Source organism: Camelus bactrianus, chromosome X, assembly GCF_048773025.1.
Source record: "Camelus bactrianus isolate YW-2024 breed Bactrian camel chromosome X, ASM4877302v1, whole genome shotgun sequence".
In the NCBI taxonomy this organism is placed as follows: Eukaryota; Metazoa; Chordata; class Mammalia; order Artiodactyla; family Camelidae; genus Camelus; species Camelus bactrianus.
In genome coordinates, this window is record NC_133575.1 from 36,445,880 (window position 1) to 36,455,133 (window position 9,254).

Consider the following 9,254-nt stretch of genomic DNA (forward strand, 5'->3'; position numbering starts at 1 on the left):
CCCTCGAGCCGCCAGGGGGCATATGTCTTGCTATTTGTGGGTGGTGGCTCCACTCCCGGCTGAGTTTTCAATGTCTTTGCCATGCTTTTTTTGGTCTGTTTCATGTGTGTGCAGCTTGGGAGTGAACCTAGGACTTACGTGGTTTATAAACAGAATTAGGAGATTCCTTTCTTCAGCTTTCTTCTCTTTGGGATTTCTCCCACACTCTCAGGCTCTCATGGGTCCCCCAGAAGATGGGGTTATCTCAGAGTTTTATCCTCTTGCGTTGTCCAGCAGTTCCACATGATTGGGGTTGCCTTCTCTCTTTGGTGCAAGAAAAAAGAGAGGAAAAAAAATCATGAGGATTCCCTCACCATTGTCAGACAACAGGGGCACTGGACTTCATGATCTGTATGAGGAAACCATCTTCCCAAGAGTGAGGCAAGACACAGTGCAAACAGCCACGCTCTGCTGTGGTCTTTGGCAATAATAAGATAATTTGCCTGGGACAACTGCTCTAAGGGTTGAGCACTAGCATGAGCATTTAATTTCTAAAAGCAGTGATGTGGGGACAAATGCTGTGATAATTCTACACACTATTAGTCCTTTGGACACTTCACTGCAGATTGTCATCTGGCAGACTCTGAAATGGATATTATCCTGCAGGAGTTTTATGAAGGAGGGCTCTTAGGGTCAACACCTGCAGAAGGAAAGGGGTGGGAGGGAAGCAGAATTGAGCCAAGAGATAGGTGGAGCTATGATGCAATCTCAGTGGATGCCTCAGCTGATCCTAAGGGGAGCTCTGGAGATGGCATGGCCATTTAGAGCTGTCTGAAGTTGATGTGAGAGGGCTGGGGTCTTATAATCCCTCACTGATCAGTCATTGGATGTGGGCCCCACCCGGTAGAGGCAGGACTTCAGGCAAGACAGGTGTCTTCAGTTAAGGAGATCCCAAAGGGGACAGGTAGCTGAAGGCTGTTGGCCCAAGGCACTCCTAGCAGCTGAAGTAAAAAGTGGCCTAAAGGGAGATCTGAGTGGCTTATTATATCCACCACATTCTTTAAAAAGTAACCACAGCGACAAAGCAAAAATTACAGGAAATGCAATGTGAAATGGATATAATAAATTCACTAATGATAGAAGCTTTTAACATACCACTTTCAATACAAGACAGATCAAATGGACAGAAAGTAAGAATATAGAAAATCTAAAGGACCAATTAATGAGGTACATAATTATGGATTTATTAAGCTCTATTACTCCATGATAATTGGAAATATACCTTCTTCTCAAGTGCACATGAAACTGTCACAGACATTGATCATATATTAAGTCACAAAGGGAGTTATCATCAGTAAGTTCCATAAAATAGGACTATTATAAACAACATTCTCTGGTTTTATTAACCAGAAATTCTACCTGGAAATTTAGACATCTTCTATTAAATAATTCTTGAGAGGAAGGGAAATTTTAAAAAATGAAATAATGGAATTAATTTTTAAATTATGCTAATGAAAACACTACATATAAAAAATTATTGGATATAATTAAAGAAATGATTGGAGGAAACTCCATACCCTTAAACAATATCAATAAATATCAACGAATGAATAATGTTCATACCAATAAAATTAAAAAATTAAGATGTATGAACTAAATTCCCAACTCAAAACACCAGAAAGAACAAAGTAAACAAAATAAAAACATATGGAGGAAAGAATAAAGATGAAAAAAGAAATTACTGAGATAAAAATTAGAAAAACTATTTTTACATGTAATTAGTAAATCAAAATCCTGTTTTCCTGAATAAATTAGTAAAATAGACAAACCACTATTGTATTGACTCATAGCTCCAGTTTAATGTTAAAAATTTGTGGAGATAATGGGTATCCTCACCTTGTTTCTCATCTTAGCAGAAATTTCTCTAGTGTTTCAAGGAAAAAAAAAGAGTGGTAGACATATACATAATTAGAGATGACATGTGGGAAATAACCATTGAAACAGAAGAATTTTTTTTAATCACAAGAACTTTTATAAACCCCTATGCAAATAAATTTAAAGACATAGATGAAATAGATAATTTCCTAGGAAAATACATTTGCTAAAATTGACCGCATTAGAGAGACAAAGCTTAAACCAATCAACTCTTTAAAGTTATAAAAGAACTATCCCACAAAAAAGTAATTGGTCCACATGGTTCAAGAGGAGAATTTTCCCAAACATTCACAGACAAGATTGTTCAAATACTATGTAAATTATTCCATAGCATGGAAAATGAAGGAAAAGCTTTACTTTCTTTTTATGAAGCAAGTATAATCTTGATACCTAAACCTTGAAAAGACAGCACAAAAAATTCCAAATTAAATCACTTATGAATACTGCAGAAATACTAAATAAAAAATAAGCAAATAGAATCCAACATGACATTGGTAAATAATACTCCATGTCTAATTGGGATTTACTCCTGAAATGAAAGGTAAGTTCAATATCATGAAAATCATTAATAAAATATACCATATTAATACATCTGAGGAGAAAAATCATATGATTATCTCCACTGATGAGAAAAAGCCTTCCACAAAAGTTAACTTTATTTCCTAATTTTAAAAACACTCAAGAAAATAGAAATTTGTGGATACTTTCTTTACATGATAAAGTATATGTGGGAGTGTATCTGAGTGTATACACCTTAATCCTAAACCCAGCATCTTACTTCATGAGAAGCACAAGAGGAATTTCTGCTAAGACAGAGAACAAGATAAGGATACCCATTATCTCCATGACTATTTAACACTAAACTAAAGCAATTAGCCAATAGAATTAGACAAGAAAAATTAATTAGATGCCTAAGAGTTTGAAAAACAGAAGTTAAACTATTTCTATTATTTGCAGATGACATGATAATAAACCTGGAGACCCCTACAGAGTCAGTAATAAAAACTAAGTCAAACAATGAAAGAATTCAGTAAATTAGCAAGATACAAAATTAACATAAAGGAATCAACTGTTTCATATATACAGTAACCAGTTAGCAGATATAATTGTAGAGAAAAATCCATTTACAATAGCAACAAAGAAAATAAAATACTTAAGAATAAACTGAACATGAAATATGCTAATATATACAATGAAAATTTTAAAACAGTCCTAAAAGACACAAAAAGTAGTCTTAAACAAATGGAAAGACAGTCCTTTATCTTGGATAGGACAAGCTAACATCATAAAGATAATTCTCCTCCCTAACTTATTTGAAAAATTTACCACACTCCCAATAAAAATACCAATAAGTTTTTATTCTGGACCTAGAGAAGCTGACACTAAAGTTTATATGGAAAAATAAATTTGCCAGAATAGCTAAAATGTCTAAGTTTCTTGAACTGGCCAAGTTCTCTTCTGCTACTCCAGTCCTACCTTATTTAATGGACCCCTCCACGTTCAGATCTCAGCTCAAGAGTCCCTTCTGGAAAAGAATATGAAAACAAATATATGTATATGTATGCATGACTAGAACGTTATGCTGCACACCAGAAATTGACACATTGTAACTGACTATACTTCAATTGAAAAAAACAGAGTCCCTTCTGGGAAGTCTTTAGTACACACACGCACACACGCACACACAGTCAAGGCATCATTTTTGTTATATACTCTCACAAAACTGTGTTCCTCTCCTTCACAGCACTTGGCTCAGTTTGGGGTTATTCACACACTGGGGGATTTATTTGGTTAAAGCTGATCTCCTCTCCTAGGCTGAAAAGATCATGAGAGCAGGGACAGGATCTGTTTTTCCTCACCATGTATCTCCTCAGCCCAGCACAACTCAGGCACATGGCTGCATCTGATAAATATTTTTGAATAAATATCAAGATATGAAAAAAATACAAAGGAAAGGTCCCGCCATTTTTGAGGAAGTTTGGTCTTCACGCCCAGCATTTTTAAAGTATTAAAGATGTAATTTTAGCACCCCTGCTTATAATGTTTGAAACTTCACAAAAAAGAGAAAAGATAGCAGAATAAATGGATCAAAAGGAATCATTTTTTTATTTTTCCAGCCCAACTGTTGGTCTCATTTTTCCCTCAGTCAGGCCTGCAGATTCTGCCTCCTTAGTCTCTCTCCAGCACTTCCTTTCCTACTGCCATCTACTTGAAATTCTCTTCCCCTTCTGTCCCAAAACATCTTCCTGCCTCCATCTCAATCCACTGGACACCAGCAAGACTATTTGTGGAAAGTCATTTCTGCTAATAGTACTCCCTCAGTAAAAACAGTCAGTGGTTTTGCTTTCAGAGACCAAATGTAAAGTCAATCAGACAACAGATACTTAAATGAGCATCTACTACATGCTTGACATCATAATCAGCTGTGGCATTCAAGACCCCTTAACCACACAATTTACAAACATTAATGGTTTGAGTCTTTACTCAAAGACCAACTGGAAGCCATGACTGACTCCAAGCAAAGGAGAGACATGACTGGAATTAAATCACTGATTTCAAATCCAAGGAGAGCAGGGTGGAAACAGATCAGCGAGGCAGTTTTTATAGTGCTCTAGGGGACAGGGCTAGGCTGATGGTAGGGGCAATGAAGAGAAGTAAGTGGATTAAAGAGATATAGGGAGAGGGGAGAGGGTATAGTTCAGTGGTAGAGTACATTCTTAGCATGCACCAGGTCCTGGGTTCAATCCCTAGTACCTCCATTAAAAGTAAATAAACAAATAAACCTAATTACCCCCCCCAAATAAAAATAAAGTAAAGGGCTATAAGGAGGTAAAATCAACCTGACTCGATGATGGATTGGATTGAAGAAAGGGGGCTAAGGAAGGGGTAGGTGCCGAGACCAATCCTAATTTTCTGATTGCATAATAGAATAGATGGTTTTCCCATTCACATATTAAACTTGAGGCAACCAAAAGGGAATGTCAATGAAGGCAACTGGATTTCTAGGTCTGGAGCTCCAAGGAGAAATCTAGGCCAGAAATGTCAATGTGGGGTTACTAAAGAAACCATAGAGAAGAAAAAGAGCCTAGGGCTGAGCCTGAAGGAATTCTAACACTGACCAGGCAGAGGATGGTGAGCCTCCTATGACAACAACAATGACAGTAACTTGTAATGCTTTAAGCTTACTCCATGTCACACACTTGGGCTCCATCCATATCTAACTACCGAGATTATAAAACTTAATTCTTACAATAACTCTGTACGGTAGGTACTATTAAGGTCCCTGTTTTGCAGAGCCCAGTCTCCCAAGGGCTGTGCTCTGAAGGTGCAGCTAGGAAACGGGAGGAAAGCCGGGCAACAGTGTTGTCATCAAAGTTGAAAGAAGAGAGTGAGTTCAGGAGCTGTGAAGAGTATACATGCTATTATGGGGGGAGGGTATAGCTAAGTGGCAGAGTGCTTAGCATGCACGAGGTCCGGGGTTCAATCGCCAAGTACCTCTATTAATCAATCAGTCAATCTAGTCCCCCCCCCCCAACAATAACAAAAACCAAAACAGTGTAAATGCTATTGAAAGGTCAAATAGGCAAAACGTGAAAATGTTCCCTGGATTTAATAGCATGGAAGCCATCAATAAACTTAGAAAGAGCCGTTGATGTAGAAATACGGGGTCAGAATCCAGATTGAACGGTGCTGAGAAGGAGGAGGTGATGACAGCGGGGAGAGAACAAGTATACACAACTCCACCAAGAAGTTGGGCTATGAGGAGCAGGCAGAGAAACCGGTGGCAGCAGGACGAGGGTGTGGGGAGGAAGCCTGGCAGGAAGGTACCGGTTCAGGCTGGAATCCGGCTAGGCTCTGCATATTGCAGTGGTGAAGTTTGTGCTGGGGCTGTGGTCTGAAGGAAGGCGTGTTTTTCCCATGTGGTCATCCCCCTTTCCGCAGTTCATCTGCCCAGAGAGGACACCTTCTGATTCCCATAAAGGTGTTGTATGTATTAGCAGCAGCTGTGCTAGAGGAGAATGCGACTCAATGGGGCTTTTAATAAAGGAGAGTGGGGAGGGTATAGCTCAGTGGCAGGGTGCATGCCTAGCATACATAAGGTCCTGGGTTCAATCCCCAGTACCTCCATTAAATAAATAAATAAGCCTAATTACTACTCCCCCCTCCTCCAAAAAAGAAAGAGCATGCTGCAGATCTGCAGATACACACTACTATATATAAAACAGATAAACATCAAGGACCTGCTTTATAGCACAGGGAACTATATCCAACACCTTGTAATGGCCTATAATGAAAAAGAATATGAAAAGGAATATATACATATATATAACTGAATCACCATTCTGTACACCAGAAATTAACACAACATTGTAAATTCACTATACTCCAATTTAAAAAAGGAGACATTTAAGTATGTTTAATGCTCAGATGAGAATCATCTCAGGTGAGAATAATCTGGTTGAAGAGTGTGGTTGAACTAACAGGCAGGAGAAGTGGTGATTGATGGGGGGCTGGTGTCTATTATATCAGAAAGAAGGAAAAAGGGGTGGCGGGTTCACTATCTTAGGTGTGATAAAAATCACTTTGTAGAAAGTAGCTTTTGTTAATTGTCTGTCTTCTGGGGTGACAGACAAGTGATCTCAATGATTTCTAGGGTATCTCTACCCTCAGGGCTGTACAATTGATCTGGGGTCTTAGGATCATTAGGTTTTGGTCCACAGAGTTGCCCCTGAGATGTCAGCATCACTGTCTCTGTGACCTTTCTGCTGCCTTCCATCTGTTACAATGAACCATACAGGCGCCCCCTCCTCGAGTCCTACTCTTCCTTGACCCGTAGCCAGGAAGCGCTCAAGGAAGAGCTCAGGTGCTGTCTGTTGTGCAGCAGCAGACTTTTCTCTTTCCCTTCTCCCACCCCCAGCCTAGGGGAGGGGCCAGTGGGATGCTGCTCTTTCCTCTGCTTCTCCAAGATATTTTCTCGAAGCCCTCAGACTGCCTCTGTATCAGCTAGCTTTTGCTGCATAACAACCCCCTAAAACTTAGTATCTTACAGCCCACATCTATTATTTCTCACAACTCTGTGGGTCAGCTAAGTGGTTCTCCTTGTTTGGGTCAATTCGATTGGGGCTGGAGGGCGTAGCATCTTTTCAAATCACGCTCCTCAGACCAGCAGCAGCCAGGAGCTTATTAGATATGTAGACTCTCTATCTCCACCTGGGGCCTAATGAATCACTTTCTGCATTTGGGCAGGATCCCCAGCTAAAGTTTGAGAAGCACTGGTCTAAGATAGCCTGCCTCATTTGTGTGGCAGTTGGCAGGCTGGTTGGTCTGGGGGCCTCAGCTGGGGTGGCTTATTCTCTGATCCATGTGGCTAGCCCAGGCTTGTTCAGCTGGGGTGGCTTATTCTCTGATCCATGTGGTTAGCCCAGGCTTGCTCAGGGTTCCCAAGAGCAGCAAGGGGGCAAACCCCACAGTGGGTTTTTTTTCCAAGTCTCTGCTTGTGTCATATTTGCTCCTGTCCCATTGGCCAATGCAAGTCACAAGGCCATCCCAGAGTCAATTGTGGGAAGGCACTGCCAAAGGACATGGAGAGAGGAGGGGGAAACTCTGCGGTTATTTTTTTTCGAAACCTACCACACTCTCTACTACTGGAATTTAGGCTTTTGGAAAGAAACACCAGCAACCTTTTGCATGCTGCCCAGCCACATTACCTCCCTGCAGGTGAGCGCAGAGCCACCTACTTGCTTTAAAAAGGAGAGAAGGGAAAACATAAGGAAGGAAAAAGTTACAGTTTAATACTGGAAAATAATATCCTTGCCACAAAGGAGAAGATGGGTACAGAAGTAAGTGGATAAATGGGTCTGGTGGTGGATAAGTGAGATTGTCTGACAAATTCATTTTCTCTGTGAAGTAGGAGGTTAAGGTCATCTATTGAGAATGGGGTGGGGAGAGGGTGGAGGGCAAAGAGGGGTAACAGAGTAGACCTCTCCTCAGAGAAGGTTTGAAATAGTCATAATTGAACTTGAGACTGAGAATTGACATGAAAAGCATAGGATTTCGGGGACCATTTGAGTTGATGTTGACTTTATCTTGATGTCAATCTGTCCTGCGGGGAAACTTTTTGCACTAGTGTTTGCAGGCACAGAGAAAGCCAAAAGCGGGGTTTGGGGGATGTTACTAAGTGAGTAATGAAAAAACAGAGGGCCAGGGAGTTTAGGTTAGAGGCATTATTAAAAATAATGATCTGGGGTCTTTTAGCTGAATATGAAAAACCGAGAAGAAAGTGGGGGTAGTGTCAATGAGGCTGGAAAATGATTTGAACTAGTGGCTGAAAGGAGAAGATACTGTGGACAAAAATGAGATGCTTGAGCTAGTGATTTCAGAGGTGGAGTCGTTTCTCTGATGAAAAAGACCAGAGAAGATCTTTGGAGATGTTCTCATTTTTCCAGTTTGAACACCTTCCCTGGGTGGAGATGAGATTTGCTTTCTAGTCTCATTAACCTTACAATACCCTCCCCAAGGGGATGTCCATTATCTTCCCGAAACAGAGCAAAAATTGGCCCTTTTAGTTCTCTTTCGGATTTCAGGCATTTCAGCTTAATCTGCCTCTTGAACTTCCTGTTACTTTTTCATCCACCCTTGAGTACATGTTCCTCCTTATGAGCTCCTGAGAAATACCACTATTCTACCACTCTGATTCTGTTTGTCTTTTGCTCAGATGAGTCATAATAGGCTAGGTTGTGCTGTACTAACAAAGGACCCCAAAATCTTTTGCCAGGAGGTACGGAGGCACTAAAAACCATCCGAGTTTTACAAATGAGTAAACTGATCTTCAGGGTGTCTGAGGGGATGGCCTTCAGCGGGCAAAACCCTAGGGAACACAGCACAAATTTTCACAAACGCTACACTTTAACAATTAAATGCGCTGCGTGATAGTGCTTCCAATTCCTCTGGACCACAATGCATTATGCAATCTCAGTTTTTATCCTAGTGGAGAGGTGCTCCCATCCAGAACTTAGTTAACACCCATCCCGGGGCTGACGGGGGCGCTGGATGTAGACAGTGACCAGGGGCCCCATTCTAAATAGCGTGGAAGCGACTCGGCTGACGAAAGAGATGGCCAGGCAGGGGACATAAAACAGGAGAGGCAGTGGAGTTCTCCGGGTGGGGTCCACGTCCTGTCACTGGGTACATTCTGTACACACGAGCCCCTCCCTTGCCTGAAATCAATTCATGAAGACTTGACTTCATGACGGAGGGGTTGGGGAAAGGTGGGGTCTGGCTCTGTGCGCCCCAGCTGGCGACCCCACCCCTCGGCAACCCCGCCCAGATCTGGCAGAGCC